At 43.0% G+C, this 18,205-nt stretch overlaps 1 pseudogene; it reads right to left on the reverse strand.

Annotated features, from left to right (window-relative positions):
- Positions 1–7,910: 7,910 nt before the first annotated feature.
- On the reverse strand, positions 7,911–15,807 carry LOC142371847 (uncharacterized; annotated as a pseudogene).
- Positions 15,808–18,205: the final 2,398 nt, after the last annotated feature.

The following is an 18,205-nucleotide window of genomic DNA, read 5'->3' on the forward strand; positions in this document are numbered from 1 at the left end:
GGAGCTGGGCCTCCACCTCCTCATGAATATAACCCGGGTGCTCTGAGGGTTGAGAAGAATCCAGACCTGTGTTACCTGGACTGGTCCAAGATCCTGGACTCGGTGGAGGACCACTTCATTTTGGCCAATAAGAATAAGAGGGAGTGTGGGAACGTGTGTCCCGGCCCAGCCCAGGGTCGAACCCACTGCTCTCACAACACCATCAACGGGCACTTTTGGGGATGATGGTGGTGAGTTGTTTTGCTACCATTTAATGCCTACAAGTTTGAGTCAGTTGGATTAAAATGTAGATGTAATAACCAAGTTACATCTGGCTTTGGCCATTAGAAATTACCTCAGGTATGGCCGAATACCATGAGAGGAAACTGAGGGATTCGAGTAGAAACTCCAAACTCCCATCTTCAGTGTCATGGTTTAACCAGTTTGTCCGGCCCACAAGCAGATACTCTCAGGAGACTCAGGGAAGTTTTAAAAGGTTTAATTTACAGGTTGGAGTGAAAATATGACGAGATAATATTCCCAGAACTCGGGTTGGGGTTCCACACAGGAACGGGTCCTTTGGAGAGAGCACAGAACAGGGTGAGTTTGGAGATGGTTAATCGGATCCAATATTTCTTTGAAGTGTGGCTTACTGGGAGTTTTGGGGTGATCCTCCAAGGGGGCTGCTGGGGTTTCTTTTTCCGGTGGTCCGTGGATTCTTAGGTGGTGTTGCGCCTTAAGGCTCGTGTATACTCTCGCAGCAGTGTGTCGCAGGTATGACGCAGTTATTTTTGATTTATGCCCAATTTTGATGTACGGTCTGCGCTATGTTAATTCCACGCCACAACGCAAGAGGGACAATCACGAACAAGCTAGGATTGTGGGTGTGGTGGGTGGCGTGTTTCTCTTCCGGTTACGGAGGTCATTCAACAACAATGGCGACTGGACGAATGCGCACTTTGATTGAGATGCAGCTGATCCATCTAGAAATAGAAGAAATATTGCTACTACTGGAGCTGGCAGAGAGGCGAAATAATCGTCACGGTTAGCACGATTAGCACGATTAGCATCACCATTAGCCGGTTAGCAAACCAGAAATACGCATAGTGTAGATCGGATGTAGAGTTGACCAATCAGAGGCCTCCTTTCTCTCCTCCCTGCGACGATATCTGCGGCCTGGTTTCCGACCATAAACAGGCCTTCACTTGGGAGCACGGTGGAGAGCGGACAGGATTCAATCAAGACCAAGAAGCGAAGAAAGGGAGTCTGAAGCTGCCAGTCAGGAACTTGGGCTGGGGGTTGACGGGACCTTGTAGGTTTGGTTTCAGAACTCTGTGAACCAGGCAGGAACTGAGGTAACCTTGGAAAACAAGTATAAAGGTAAAAATTTGCAAGAGATTCTCTAGACAAACGTAGGGGCTTGAAGTTCCCAGATATGGCAAACACCCAGGCACTGGTTCAGAGCCAGCGACTCTAACAGGCTAGACAAAATCATAAGGAAAGCTGGCTCTGTGCTCGGACAAAAATTAGAGTCACTGGAAACCGTGGTGGAGAGGAGGACACGGAAGAAGCTGTTATCCATCATGGACAACAAACAGCACCCTCTCCACCACACAGTGGACAGACAGCGGAGCACCTTCTCACATAGACTGCTTCAGCTCCGCTGTCGAAGGGACAGATACAGGAAATCTTTCCTGCCACATGCCATCACCCTGTACAATAATAGTTAAGTGTCATTATGGTATCTCAATACCATAACTGCATAACCGCACAACTGCATTGTTGCACTTTGATGTACATATATTTTTATTCATTTATTTTATAATTTATTTTGTTTTATTTTATTTTATTATATTTCTATTCTTATTCTTATTCTTATTCTTATTTTTACTGTCTGTACGCTGCTAATGCAAAATAATTTCCCAGCTGGGATGAATAAAGTAGTTCTATTCTATTCTATTCTACTGGAGGACTGGCAGCATGCTCCTTAAATGCTCCTTCCTGATGAGGGATAATAGATCGCAGGTGTGCCTCGTTGGAAGGAAGAACTCAGCCCACCGACTCCCTGGCGCCATCTGCTGGATAAAGAAAGCACAACACCTTCCGGAGAACCCCCAACATTCAGATGGTTGGTTGCCACGGAAACGCAGAACGCTAGCCTCCGCTAACGATCTGTTACCCAGAAGAGCTAACATCACGTGCTCCGAGTAAGGCCTCATATCTTCTTCTCAGTCGTGGTGCTGTGTTGGCCCGTGTTAGGTGCTGCCAGGATTAATTAACCAATACTGAACAATTCTTATCAGACTTCCCCATCCATCGTTTCCCCATTTTAGCCATATCTCTCTCTTAACCTGTCTGTTATTGGGAAGCCTGCAAAGTACCCCTGTCACTGTCTTTTTATCAAATGTGTGCATATAATTTTGAAGTACTGTTTAAATAAATGTCCTTGTAAATGACCACAGCGTTACATTCATTCTTAAGTGTCGGATGCCAACTCAGACAGAACTTAGCTTCAGTGCAGATTTTATAACTTTAGATAGTTCTCCTCTCAGAACTATAAAGTGGGAGGTGGTGCCCCTTTTAAATGAATATTTTGTATATTAATTCATTTTCACGTGTAGAAACGCTACAGTTGTCAGACATCAGATGTTTGGTTGGAGATTGATCACTGTTATTGATCACTGTTGCCTTGCATGCATGCTTTGACCTAAGGGCCCAGATCAGGTATGCTTTTCTCACTTTTCTTCTTAATATTGTTTTGTAATCATTTTCTTTGCTCTGAGCAGTTTTGGAATGTTAATGAAATTGTTCAGGATCCTTCTTGTTTTACTTTGACATAAATTAGGCCTTTAATCGTGCAGTTCAAAGCTCTGTGCTTCACCTGCTTAGAGCAGCTCTGTCTTCAGTATATCCTGTTTTACTTAAGCTTTATTTCTACCTTCCAGTATGTGTGGCGTGTAAATGTGTGTGGGTGTATGTGAACGTATAGCTGAGTGTGTGTGTCTGTGTGTGGCCTTGGTTTTCACTGCTTTGTTTTATTTGCTTCTATCTTGTGAAGCACTTTGTGCAACATTTTCTTGGATGAGTAGTGCTGTATAAATAAAGGCTGATTGATTGATGGATTTAGGGCACCAGATTAAAAAACTTGGGGGATCTCCCATGGAACGTCTTCTGATGAACCAAAAACACGTGATTACAACTGTTCTCACAGAACATTTCATTCATCCCATTCACATCCTTTTTCTTTCAACCCACATGTTATGACTGAGCACAGATCGAATGGAACCATAACATCTTGTTTCTCAATAAATTGCATTTGAAGTGGGTTGTTGCCATCTTCCATCTTTTAGCCACCTGGTGAGGAGTGGTGGGGAGAGAGGCCGTGTCCAGATTACAGTTGTAGTTCTTTGTCTATTGAGCTTTTAATGTTTGACTCTCCCACCCCAGGAGGGGTATGAAAATGAGCAGAGTTATTGTAACCATTAGTGTTACTGCTGCTGTGGTCCTACAGTTTAGTCTCCAAAGTGATGTTTTTCTTACTGGTTTCATCGTCAGTGGTCTGTTCAGAGTCTTAGTCCCCGTGTTCTAGTCTTTGTCAGTAGCTGAGGTTCCTCAGTCAGTCTGAACCTCAGTCAGTGTTCTTTCGGTGGGATCTGGAGCATGAGTACAGCGAGTCTTGTGGCTCCAGTTACTCAGTCTGTCTCCTGCCAACCATACCTTTACACAATCCGGTGTAGCTTCAGCTACCCTGTATGGTCCCGTTCACAGAGGAGAGGACCAGTCACGTTTGTTGACTTTCCTTAGGACCCAGTTTCCTACTTCACCAGGTGAAGTATGGCGCTCCTGTTCCTTAGTGAGTATTTCTGTAACCTGCTGAGATATACTCATCACCGTGTTATTCAGTTGTTTCACATATTTACATGAGTTTTCATACTGCTGTAGAACAGGGGGTGAGCCTGTTGGTGCAGTAGTAAATGGACAGAGTCTTTTCTCCCTGCCCAGGCCTCATGTGGGACAACCTGACAACATTCATGGTGGCATCTGGAGTAAATCTCAGGTTAAATAACTTCATAGGGAGAGCTTCAGCCCAAGTTAACTGTGTCTGCACAGAGTTTGTTGGGCCTTTTTGATGGTTCTTATTTGCTCTTTCCACTCGTCCTTGTGAAGCTGGTGATAGACTTCACCGAGCTTATGTCCAGTTCCAAACATCTGTTCCACTTCTCTTAGTTCTTCATAAGAGAAGTGAGCACCATTGTCTGATCTTATCACTTCTGGTACCCCACATATAGGAATAATTTCTCTTGTAAGCCATTTAATGACTTATTTCTCTTTTTCACTGCTTGCCTTTCAGATGGAGCAGCTGCTGCTTGAGTTGATGGAGGTGTTTAACAGGGCGCCGGCTGAGCTCACTAAAACTTTTCTTATAAACGGATTAATCTTCCTTTTCCAATCAGAGCGGCTCAGACCTCTAATTATTTAAAATGTTCTAAAATTCACTCCTCTTTCTCAGTTTGTTAATCTGGTTGTGTGGCATCTCTTTAACTGTAAACAGCATTTTATTTCTATTTCACTCATTCTATCCAATGTTATTCTGTTTAATTCAACTAATATTTATCTGCAGGGTTAGAAACTGATAATCATGATGATATATTGTTTCACTTGTACGGCTCTCTGGTCACTGTGGCTGTTTTTAAATGCGCCATAAAAACAAACCTTGACTTGTCTTGTTATGACTCAGTCTCCCTGCAGCTGTCTTTTTGTTAATATCCTAATAAACCAACTCATTTAAACCTCTCTATAAAGCACTTTGCTGCTTTGTTAAGAGGGCCTATTCATTATTTCATAGATCTGCTGCAGTTAAATAGTTAAATGATTTAGTTAAATAGTAAAATGGTTTAATGAGATCAAATCTAAATATTGATGATAACTATTAACTCAGAATTGGTGAAAAGAGGCAGAGGAGAAATATTTAGAGCAGCTAAATTTTTAAAGTCAACTTAATATGATCTCTAAAACAATAAAGGCTAACATTTACTGCTTTAAGATGATAACACACTGTTTGCAGGTTAAAATAAATAGATGAATTATTAATAATTGCTCTCGTACAAAACTAAACTTCCATTATCATTGTAAACTCATCAACTAAATAACTATATGGAACTCTGGTACTCTTAAAGTACAGACCAGTGATCACTCAGAGTCTGTAGATAAACAGGGTGAGAGCATTTATGACAAAGAGAACAACTAATAATATTAAATTGGGAACATTATGGCTGAAAAAGCGTTTGGAGCTTTTAATCTCTGTGATTCATTATTTACTGTGATGCTGCTCAGCTGATCTTTAGTTAGAAACTTTGCTCTCAGGCCAAGCCTCCAACTCTGTTGATCTTTTCTTTTTCTCTTATGTAAGTCTCGTATTAGTGACTTCAAAGTTGATGCTGAATAAATATAATTAATTCCTTTCAATGAATTTTGGGATCAAATCCACAAAATGTCTTCAAAAAGATATTTTCTGTCTAATCTTCTAAGCTTATCTAACCCTTTGTCCTCTCTGTCAGGCCCACAGTTATCATGGAAAATATGTTTAAACAAGGACATGAACCTTTTTTATTTCTCTTTTTTCTAAATTCATTTAAATTATTTTATTTGTTTCTCTTTATATTATTTTATGTATTTTTAATGCTTCTTACACTCCCTGCTGCAATGCTTTTATTTTATGTGAAGCACTTTGAATTGTTTGTACATGAAATGTGCTATATAAATAAATTTGATTTGATTTTTGATTTTGATAAATTCTCCGATCATCAATTCCCCATAAACTTTTGCTCGCTTATGTTTAGGTTAGGCTCAAGCTCATGCTGATGCTATCTTGATATTATGCCAAATATGCTTATGACCAGGCTAGGCTACTGCTGGTTTTAATGTTGATGTTAAACTATGTTAGCTTAAGAGGCTTCTGCTCTTAGGTTGGGTTAAAAAATGCTAATTTAATGCTAGGCTAATTTAGCTTGTTGCCATTGTGATTGCTAGTTTGGAGTTAAATTGATATTAGTTTTATTGCTAATACTAATAAATGCTAATTTAGAGCTAGGTTAATGCTCAACCTGTTTTGATGTGACTCAAGCTAAGGGTGTTGCCCTAACTTTTGCCCTAACCAGATGCTTCCAATCGGATCTATTCACAATGACCTTTCACCAATCCAAATGAGACAATAATGCACGTCACAGCTCCATACCATTTTTAATAACCACTAATGTACCCGTCATAGGAGGTGTAGTGTTGGTTATCACTTCTGAAGCAGTCGGTGTAGTTTGGGAACATCTGTTTTTGGTGAGCATCCAATATCATTCGTGCCTCGGCATAAGAAGGAGGCAGCGTTGTCTGTAGGATGTGTCCCTGGAGAAGATAACGTCTTGATTGGGCTTTGGTGTGGTAATTGTGCAGAGGACTGTGCCTGAATAGAGAATTTAAATTCACCTAAAAAACACTGACGAGGAATATTGATGCTTTTTTCTCTTCCCTCTCTGCCCTCATTTTTTGCAATAAGCCTGCTCCTGTAGCTGTGTTGCTGCTTGATTCTTACTCCCTATCCCTTGTTTGCAAAACATACTGAACTCACTCAGCTTCGGTGGAGCACATTCACACCCTCCAAACATTCCTTTATTCTGCATTTCTCTCGTCCAATCTACAAATCTATCTGTCCCTCGTTTTTCTTCTTCCCTCGGGACCTTTTTCTGCCATCTAGTCAAGGTGTCAAATAATACCGACCCCAATGAGCCGGGTTTACATTTTTTCTACTCATCGATCATTTTTTGTGACATATTTAGTTACGTGTTAGTCAGAATAGCGCAGTGCCCGAGTGGGGACCCGATCAAGAAGCTTCTACAGAGCCTAATACCCTGTGCGCTTGACCGCTGGGGGTTCTCCCAGTCTATCCACTCATTTTAATTCATTTATGTAACACCCTTACTAAACTTCCCCTTTTTTCTATTCCAATGCCCCCCTTTGTACAGAACCACTTGAGATTGTGTAATATCGCAGTATAATATCAATCAAGTGGCGAACCACCCCACATTTTCAGGAAAAATAACAAACTTAGCCCTGTGTCCTTATGCAGAATTCAACACCTGTTCTAAATATCTAATAGTCTTACCACCAAATGTGGAAAACATTACAGCCTGTTCGCATGCGGATAAACACTATCTAATAGTCTTACCGCGGAACGCGGACAAAATTAATTTTATCCCGCTTCGTCATCTTAAAGTCTTGGACATACTTTGCGTTTGTATGAGCAGAGTGTAAAAGTATAAACTAGGAACATAGATTATTTAGTAAACTACAGAATATGAATACATAAAGTCAAAGAATAAAGCCACTTTATAACATTAGAAACCAAATAAATACAATCCACTATAATCCAGATCAGTCCATGCTATTATAACTGTATTCATATAATACCAATTCATAAAAAGGTACCGCACTGAAAAAAAAAAATAATAATAATTCGACAGATTGCAGCAAGTTCTTAGGTACAAACAGACTGCATCATGGGAGATCTCCCGTAGTTGATCCCCTATCCCACAGGTCGAGGCCCACTAGTGGCCTGGCAAACTTCCGTTGTGTTTTGAGTGAACTTGCAGCGTTTCTTGCATGTGTTTTGAAGTTTGCGTCGCGTGTGCTCTGGTCGTTTTTGTGATTGCCACATTTTTCTCTTGCAGTGTTTTACTGTTGGATTTGTTTTGGGGTTTGCAGGTGTCGGCCACCGTAGGATCTGGAGGTGTCGTCGGGGAGAGGAGGGCGTCTGCTTTGGGAACCTGAGGGTTACATCTCTGCTGTTTGCAGATGATGTGGTTCTGTTGGCTTCTTCAAGCCATGAGCTTCAGCTGCTCTGGAGCGGTTCACAGCTGAGTGTGAAGCAGCCGGGATGAAGGTCAGCTCTCCCAGATCTGAGGCCACGGTTCTGAACCAGAAGAAGGTGGAGCGCTCCCTCCGGGTCGGGGGTGAGTCTCTGCCTCAGGGGGAGGAGTTTCAGTATCTCTGGATCTTGTTCTCTGGATGGAAAAACTCTAAAATCATTGAAAAAATGTTTTATAGACACCAAAACAAATGTAATATAAAACAGAAAATAACAGCAGAATGATTTTTGAAAATATTTATTGAGGTTTTTTAAACGTCTACTTTTTTAAACCGAAGTCGAACATTTAGAGAGACAGAACTAAAGAAATGAACATTGAGCTGGAAAAAGAGCCAAAAGGTCAAATGTCTGAGATGCTAAATCAATAATTCAGTCTATAATGGCACATCATCAGGATGAACCCCGGCTGCTCACCAGACTTCTGCTCATTGCAGCAGAATCAGTGAAGATCTGTCAGCAGGTTGGAATCCATCTGGGCTGATGCAGCTCAGTGATTCCTCTCTGATGTCACAGTTTGTCACATGTGCAGCAAACTAACTGCAGCTGATATCAGCTGAATGGGCTCAGCTGAAGTGAGCTGCAGAGAAACACAACCTGCTGATACTCAGTGTGAAGCTCTGAGTGGAAACACACAGAAAAACAACATCCTGGAAGAATGGCAGCTTCCATCTTTAAAGGACCGGAAGAGGAAGAAGTTTCCAAGGAATCATTCAGAAGAGTTTCAAACAGAAACTGACTGAGTCCATGAATCTGAAAAGGTGTTTCTGAGTGAAAGAGACAGACATGAACAGACTGAACTATCTGTTCAGCAGGGATTCTCTGACAGGAGGACACTCTGTATACTCAGCACAGAGACAACCAGGAACCATGTGACCAGAACCCAAACCCAGGATGCAGAGGTTCTTCAGTGAATGTGGTGCTGAAGGTGTGGAGGTGGATCAGTGTGTCAGAGGAGACTCTGTAGAAGGACAGAGTGCCAGCAGGACGGTCCACATACACTGCTGCTCTGTTACAGACAGAGGAGGAGGAGGAGGAGGAGGAGGAGGAGGAGGAGGAGGAGGAGGAGGAGGAGGAGGAGGAGGAGGAGGAGGAGGAGGAGGAGGAGGAGGAGGAGGAGGAGGAGGGGGAGGAGATGTCCGTTTCTCTGTTATTGTGCCTGACAGAGTAACCAAACTGATCAGAGCAGCTCAGACTCCAGGACTGATAGTTCCATCCAAACACACAGTCTCTGTCTCCTCCTTTCCTGCTGATTTCTCTGTAACTCACTGATATAGAAACTCTTCCTCTCCACTCGACCTCCCAGTAACAGCGACCAGTCAGAACATTTCTACACAGCAGCTGAGGCCAGACATCAAACCTGTCTGGATGATCAGGATATGACTGATCCTCCATACGTGTCACCTTCCTGTTGTTGTCAGACAGTTTCAGTCTCCTGTTCACTGTGTTTGTGTTGATTGTGAGTTGACAGGAATCTGATGGAGAGAACAAACACAGTCCAGCTGCAGTTATTGATCCATCATCTGTTCACTTTGATCAATGAGTGATGTGACAGTGTGAAGATGGCTGGATGTCATGAATCAGATGAAGAACACACTCACACTTCCTCAGCCCTGGTGTCAGCCATCGTTCTCCAGCAGGCTCCACCCTGAAAGGAGGAGGGGGGTCAGAGCAGCACCGTCTCTTTCAGCATCAAACATGGACATTACATGGCTCTCACACACACATTGTTCTACACTGAGAGAGATGCTGACTGCTCATGAGGACTTCACACAGCCCCACTTCAGAAACACAGAAATGTCCCTTTAACTGGATGAATAAAGTCACTGAATCTGCTGAATATGTTTCCTTACAGGCTGTGCATTAACCAGCAGATGGTTGCTGGTATGTATGTTTTCTTTGGGGCCCATTTATCTGAGGAATGACACGATAAACCTCCATCATTCTGACAGATCCACGCTGTTTTAAGGGGACACCGGCTAATGCTGGCAGACATTTCCTCCTCCTCCTCACAGAGGTTTGCTCCTCCCTCGCTGCTCGGCATCACTTCTAACCAGCTCATGAGCCGGTTAGAAGGGAAATGATTAAAGCAGCAGAGCTCTCCATACCTGAGAGTGTCCAGCCTCCACTGTGGATCCTCCAGTCCAGCTGAGAGCTGCTTCACTGCTGAGTCTCCTGGATGGTTGTAGCTCAGGTCCAGCTCTCTCAGATGGGAGGGGTTGGAGGTCAGAGCTGAGACCAGAGAAGCACAGCCTTCCTCTGTGATCAGACAGCCTGACAGGCTGCAGGAAACAACACAAATGGCAGAAACTGAGAGAAAAGACTCCAACAGCAGACAGCATCCTGAACAGGTCAGCTGTTCATCCATGACTGTAAAGCAGAATTAAAATGATCAGCAGCTGAACAGTTGAATGAATCCTGACCTGAGAGCTTCCAGGTCACAGTTTGGACTCTGCAGTCCAACAGACAGCTGCTTCAGCCCTGAATCCTGCAGGTTGTTGTTACTCAGGTCCAGTTCTGTCAGGCTGGAGGACTGGGAGCTGAGAGCTGAGGACAGAGCTGCACAGCTTCTCTCTGAGAGGTTACAGCCGCTCAGTCTGAGGAGGGAATAACAGGAAGAGAAGTAAGTTATGTAGTTATTCATTATTCAAGTTAAAGATGGTTGAATTAATAAATAATGATTACAATTATCCCAATTATTGGGTGCCAATGCCAAAGGCATTAGACACATAAATTACTCTTGTGTATAGTTAATATTATTTTCCCGTTTCCACCCTATATTGTTACGGCTAACTAGTCTGGCACCGATGGTCCGACCGGCATAAAAAGCACACCGCTGCACAACGACCTCAATCGGTGTGCTATTACGTTTGGCTCTCATTAGTCGAAAGGAATTCCGGCAAAATGGAAAAACTGGGAAAATTGTGGATGGGAAAATGCATTGAAAATTCTAAACCTATCCTATTTTAGAGGCCTTATAACTCAGCCATACAGCATCGCACAGACCTCATTCAAAGTTTATATGTGACAGGAGACTCTCAGCTTTAACTGAACTAAAGGGTTTGTTGATAGGGCGGGCAGTAGATTGGCACCCATCAAAATTTCTTCAGAAATGTTCTAGTTATATATTATAAAGTGTTGCCACATTCTCTCAGCGTGTTTCTTTCCTCTTGATGTAAACTGATCTGATGGAACTGTTTGCTGTGAATCTGTGTTATCTACAAACTGAAATTATCTGAGAAATAACTCAGTTATTTTCTCTCCTTTTAACAAGTAAACAGAGCATTTAAAACATATTTATCTCTGGACTCACACAGCTTTGTTGGAGGCTTTGACCACTGGCAGCAGCCTCAGAAGAACCTCCTCTGAAGCAGAGTATTTCTTCAGCTCAAACACATCCAGATGTTTTCCTGATGACAGTAAGATGAAGACCAGAGCTGACCACTGAGCAGGAGACAGTTTATCTGTGGAGAGACTTCCTGAACTCAGGGCCTGTTGGATCTGCTCCACCAGAGAACGATCATTCAGTTCATTCAGACAGTGGAACAGATTGATGCTTCTCTCTGCAGACAGATTCTCACTGATGTTCTCCTTGATGTAACGGACTGTTTCCTGATTGGTCTGTGAGCTACTTCCTGTCTGTGTCAGCAGGCCTCGTAGGAGCCTCTGATTGGTCTGCAGGGAAAGACCCAGGAGGAAGCGGAGGAACAGGTCCAGGTGTCCGTTTGGACTCTTTAAGGCCTTGTCCACAGCACTCTGATGGAAGAGTCGAAGAGAATCTGCAGATTGATCTTCTGTTGTTTCAGATGTCTGGGAGGGTGTTTGTTGTTCTTTCTGCTGCTTGACTCCAGATCTAAAACCGAACATAGAACTAAAAAACGTCAAAGAAAAAGATCCTTGTGCACTTATTTCTGTTTTACTTTCAGACTTCTGAGACTTTTGTTGTTCCTCCATCAGGTTGAGTCCAGAGTTGATGAAGGTCAGATGCACATGAAGAGCAGCCAGAAACTCCTGAACACTCAGATGGATGAAGCAGAACACCTTCTCCTGGTACAGCCCTCTCTCCTCTCTAAAGATCTGTGTGAACACTCCTGAGTACACTGAGGCTGCTGAGATATCGATGCCACACTCTGTCAGGTCTGATTCATAGAAGATCAGGTTTCCTTTCTGCAGCTGCTCAAAAGCCAGTTTTCCCAGAGACTCAATCATCTTCCTGCTCTCTGGACTCCAGTGTGGATCTGTCGCAGCTCCTCCATCATACTTGAGCTTCTTCACTTTGGCCTGAACCACCAGGAAGTGGATGTACATCTCAGTCAGGGTGCTGGGCAGCTCTGCTCCCTCTCTGGTGTCCAACACATCCTCCAGAACTGTAGCAGTGATCCAGCAGAAGACCGGGATGTGGCACATGATGTGGAGGCTTCGGGATGTCTGGATGTGGGAGATGATCCTGCTGGCCTGCTCTGAATCTCTGAATCTCTTCCTGAAGTACTCCTCCTTCTGTGGGTCAGTGAACCCTCTGACCTCTGTCACCATGCCGACACAGCCAGCAGGGATCTGATTGGCTGCTGCAGGTCGTGTGGTTATCCAGAGGCGAGCAGAGGGAAGCAGCTTCCCCCTGATGAGGTTTGTCAGCAGCACATCCACTGAGGTGGGCTCTGTAGCATCAGTCAGGGGCTCCTTGCTGTGGAAGTCCAGAGGAAGTCGACACTCATCCAGACCGTCAAAGATGAACACAACCTGGAACTGTTCAAAGCTGCAGATTCCTGCTGCTTTGGTCTCAGTAAAGAAGTGATGAACAAGCTCCACCAAGCTGAACTTTCTCTCTCTCAGCACATTCAGCTCTCTGAAAGTGAATGGAAACATGAAGTGGATGTCCTGGTTGGCTTTGCCTTCAGCCCAGTCCAGAGTGAACTTCTGTGTTAAGACTGTTTTCCCAATGCCAGCCACTCCCTTTGTCAGCACTGTTCTGATTGGTTCATCTCTTCCAGGTGGGCCTTTAAAGATGTCTTCTTGTCTGATGGATGTTTCTGCTCTGCCTGCTTTCCAGGATGCTGCTTCAATCTGTCTGACCTCATGTTCATCATTGACCTCTCCGCTCCCTCCCTCTGTGATGTAGAGCTCTGTGTAGATCTGATTCAGAAGGGTTGGCTTTCCTGCTTTAGGAATCCCCTCAAACACACACTGGAACTTCTTCTTCAGAGCACATTTAACTTTACGTCCACAAACTGCAGCAAAAAGTTCTGAATGAAGACAAGAAATAACATCAGTAAACAGACATTTCAACCCTGTACAGAATGAGTATCTGAACATCTGCTGTTCTGTGTGCTGAGACATCAGTAAATGTGTCATTTATCCAGCAGGTTAAACCTTTAGAGAAATCCTCTTACCGCTCTGCAGACGGTCAGCCAGCTCCTGCTGCTTCATTCTCCTCAGGAAGTGAACTGTGATCTTCACTAATGCCTCTCTGCTGCTCCTCTGCTCTTCATCCTCACCCTCCCTCTGACTCTCTAAGCATTCTGGGTAATCTGGACTCAGAGCCTTCTGCATCTTCTTCAGCTCCTCCTTCACAAAAGTGAGCATGTTGTCCTCCAGCAGCTGGAACAGAAAACTATATGAATGAGCCGATCAGACTGAAACCATGGAGCCAAACATCAGATCCATGTTGGACACACTGACAACCCGCTGGTCTACAGAGTGCAGCATGGAGATGACTGTGAGCAGAACAGATGGGAAAGTAGTTGTTGCACATGTACAGACCATAAATATGGAGTCCAGCTGTGTTTGATGCTGCTGGGCAGACGGACCACTGGGACCCTCTGAGCTCTGCTGGTCCACTCTGTGGAGGAATCATGAAGAATGAGCTCACATTGTGTCTGTCCACACAGAGAGCAACACAAGCTGAAGGTCCATGAAGGGATGTGTGGATGTGAGCAGTGAACGCAGCCATAAAGCAGCTGATTAACTCTGAAGCTGCACATCATCAGCATCTGTGTTCCAGAAGATAAGAGCTCAGTGTGTTTCTAACAGTGGGAGGAAGCTGATGTCAGATGAAGCAGTGTGAGGAGGAAGGGATACAGAACTGTGTGAGCAGACAAAAGATTTGTTTCTTTGTGAGGACTCCAGCTGACGTGTTGGTTGGATCGTAGCTGTAGTTTCTAAAATACAACAAAAACTTCAATCTGGAATTAGTTCATTGGTTTCCAAACTTATTGAACAGAAACGAGTCCAAAGAAATGATTTCAGAGTCTTCACTGACCAACTTCTTTGTGTTTAGAAAACAGAACCAAATGTAGAACCTGATGCAGCAACACTCAGTAAAAGTTGTTCTGGAGTCACAGAAATACAGAAAGATTATAGAATCTACAGGAACAGCGTTCTGGAAGCTTCTCCAACCAGCAGGTTACCTGCGGACAGGTGAGGGTGTCAGGATTGGGTATAACAGCAGCATCTACCAAAGGTTCAATCTCTCCAACAAGGATGGGTCAGGGCTCACCACTTTGGGCCAAACTCCATCAGAGAATCATCAATAAGTTCAGCAAATGTTTCTCAGAGTGAGATTGTAAAGAACTTTGGTCTTTCAGCGTCAAAATGTTAATTTTACTCCCTAAAAGAGACCTATTTTAACATCCATTCTTTCCTCATAGACAGTTTGACATGTGAACATGAAATGGATGTGAATCAGAGCTCACATTAAACACAAGTTGGAATAAGAACTGTTCAAACTGACTCTGGTACATTTTACAGTGTTACACCATTTACACACAGCTCACCTCTGAGGCCGTGAACGTTGGTCTGATTTAAAGTCAATAAGACGACCCTTTGACCTGTCGCTCTGCATGGACACACAGCTGGGTTCAGGTTCAGGTTCAGGTTCAGGTCCAGGTTCAGGTTCAGGTTTGCGTCTCCGTATGATCCTTATTAAAAAAAATGAACAATTGTTTAATTTAAATTTACATGTTCATTAAAATTCAGTTTGGATTAAAAAGTAAAAATGTGAAAGTTTTGGTTGTAAAGTACATCAATAAAATGATACAGATATATCAATAAATCAACTGAAAACTACACTTTGTTTCAATAAAGAGCAGAAAGACTCAAGTAAACATCACATTACACACATGATGCAGCTAATTAATCTCATCAGAGACATCAAGAACTGATCCAAGTCTGAAATAATTCATCTGAAACATGATGCAGCCTCCACTGAGCACTGACAGATACTCACTGTTGGGCTGATGGGACATCATGTTGGAAATTAATGAACCGAAGATTGGACCTGTCGCTCTTAAAGGACACACAGCTGGGTTCAGGTTCAGGTTCAGGTTCAGGTTCAGGTTCAGGTTCAGGTTCAGGTTCAGGTTCAGGTCCAGGTTGGTTCCTGTGAATAAAGGTGGTTTGGTGATGTGAGTGCTGAGCTCTGACATGGAGAAGAGTCATGGACAGTTAGAGATGGTCACCTCACCTCTGAGCTTTGCTCCGGCTCTCATGTTCCCCACACAGAGAGGTTTTAGTGTCCTCACACTGATCCATGCTGCTGAACTCACATCAGCTCACACACACTTTCTACCTTCATCTGCAGAGGAAACACACATCATTCATCTGCACATCAACTCACATCCTCTTTTCCATCATCTGTGCTGTAAAAAGATCAGCTGCTCCTCCTCTGATTGGCTCTGATTCTCTGTTTCATATCAGTGTCAGCTGAATGCAGTCAGACAGGAGTGCTGAGGCAGAGGAAGCTGCCATCAGCTGCTGTACTTCCACCACCTGTCCACTAGAGGGAGGCATGGAGCTACAGCCCAGCACACACCTCATGGTCCCGATGACGATGATGAAGGATTCTGTCAGTTTAGTTTTCAGAGGACTTTTTAACAGCAAATACAAACAGGGACAGATGTTAGATCTGAGCTGTGTGAGGCTTTTAATAAAGCTGATCAAAAGTCTAAATACTAAGAAAAAGGAGCTGAAATTAAATCAAATGAAACGTTTTAAAACAGGAAACAGGTCAACAACAGAAACTAAAGGATGGAATCAGAAATACTGTACGCCTTTTCTCTCTAAGTTCTCCAGGAAATTGGGAAAAACTGGGAATCTTGGCCCTTTGGAAAGGCATTAAAATTCATGTATAATGGGATAAAATAGCCCTATTTGGAGGCCTCATAACTCAGCCATACTTCATCACAGAGACATCATTCAAAGTTTAAACGGGTCAGGAAAGACTCAACTTTAACTGAACTAAAGGGTTTGCTGATATATTGTAAAGCTTTGACACAACAGCAGTTTAACTTTTAGGGAAAATCAGGACTCCTCTCACTCTGCTGTCCTGGGGTCTCACACTCTATTGTGACCAGCTCCAAATTAATACCAAAATCACTCAAACAAACTTCTCTCACGCCCAAAATGTCTGCTGCACCCAGACAAAATATACTTCAAAAATACCTACATTTTGAAGTTCAAAATGTAGGTATTTTTGTACTCTTTCACCCAAAGTCATCCTCATTGTGCTTAGCCACATGGTTTTCTCTCAAATCCCCTCTGAGCGCAGAGAGCGACCACGGGCTGCCATTGACGGCCATTATAACCAGGTCGCCTCATCTCCTTATCAAATCAATGTGAAGGCTGCTTTTAAAACTGCCATAAAAAAATACCGTAAATATGAGCAGCATGAAAAATACACCAGTGGCTTCTGCCGTCCCTTCTGGCGCTCACAGTTGAAGAATCTTTCAGATATTACTTATAGTTTTCGAACAGCGACTGTTTGTTCGGGGCAAACATGTCAGTATTGAGCACCAAGGTCTCCCTGTCAGTCAGAGCTCCTCTGCTCTTACACGCAGCTGTCTCCATAGCAACTAATGACACAGCTGATCTTCCTTTAAAGGGCACAGCCAAGATGGCTGACCTGTTATAACAGCTTTATGACAGCCTCTGTGTTATGTCTGCTCCCATTACAATGTGACTATAAAATGGCCGCCTTACATGTCTGTAAATGACACATCTCTCTCTCCTTTCAGATAATAATCACCAAACCTGTTAGAAAATGGTAGTAAATGAAATAAACAAATGAAACATAAAAATATCACCTGATCATCATGTTGAATGACTCCAGTAAATCAATAACCATGTAGATTTTTCTTCAACCACAAACTGATCAAAGTTTGTTCTGAAATAAGAAGTGAACATGTTCTCCAACATCACAGAGCAGAAACAAACAGGAAAGTTTGAACTTACAGATTGTTCAGAGCTGAAGAAGAAGAAGACTCTCCACTCGACAGACTGAGACTCAGGTGAGCTGCTTCCTGGAACCAGTCAGAGCCGAGTCCACCTGAGATGGAGGCGGGACAGATAGAACCTGTCTGACCAGTGGAGTTCATGTTAAACACGCCTCCAAGTTCCTGAACAACAAACTCTGATCTGAAAATATTATAAATAAGAGTAAAACAGATGAGGAAACTAACAGAGTCAAGTTCTGTTTCAATGGGACACAAGGCCAACAAGGAAGCAGGCTGATTTATTTTCATCAGTTAGTGTTACAGCTGGGAGTTGATCTGATCAGCACACATCACATCATTACATGATGCAATGCTGAGAGCTTTCAAGCTAATCTGCCTCATAGGTTAGTGTGAGCTTGAATTCAGCAACTAGTTTCATTTAACAGTAAATAGAGGAAAGTTACAGAATAACTGAAGTTACAGGATGATTTAGTAAAGTCTAAACATTGTTTATCCAACTATGAGATCTGTAAGACAGCCACACCTTCATCTCCTCAGTGTGAAAATATGTCATCGGACCGCTCAGACTCGGTTAAAGTTAGATGCTGACATCTGAAGACATTAACCCTTCTCATGATGCTCAGAGTGAACAAACAAACACTCTTATGTGTTTTTTTAAACACTTAAATACTTCAGTGTAGTTATTAAAATTGTAATAATGACTGTTGATAACCACATGGAAACATACAGTGTTCTACACAAACAGTACAACATCTGCACATACTAAACATTTAACATAATAATTTAAGCAACATTTAAAGGAAAATATTACAGGGATTTAACCGAGAGCCAATGAAGAGAAGCTAAAACTGGAGAAGTATGATCTCTGATCTGAACAGAAAAGAGTTTTCAGGTGAAATAGATGCAGCCTGAGGCAGATGGCCGCACTTCCTGGTTCAGGTTCTGATGGAGGTTTCTTCCTGTTAAAAGGGAGTTTTTTTCTCTCCACAGTGCACGCTCAGGACGGGGAATTTCAGTGCAATCTGTTGGTTTCCTTAGCTTGGCTACTGTTCTAATCAGTTCTGTATGAATCGGACTGATCTGGAAT

The sequence above is a fragment of the Odontesthes bonariensis genome, chromosome 21 (genome assembly GCF_027942865.1).
Source record: "Odontesthes bonariensis isolate fOdoBon6 chromosome 21, fOdoBon6.hap1, whole genome shotgun sequence".
NCBI classification, from domain to species: domain Eukaryota; kingdom Metazoa; phylum Chordata; class Actinopteri; order Atheriniformes; family Atherinopsidae; genus Odontesthes; species Odontesthes bonariensis.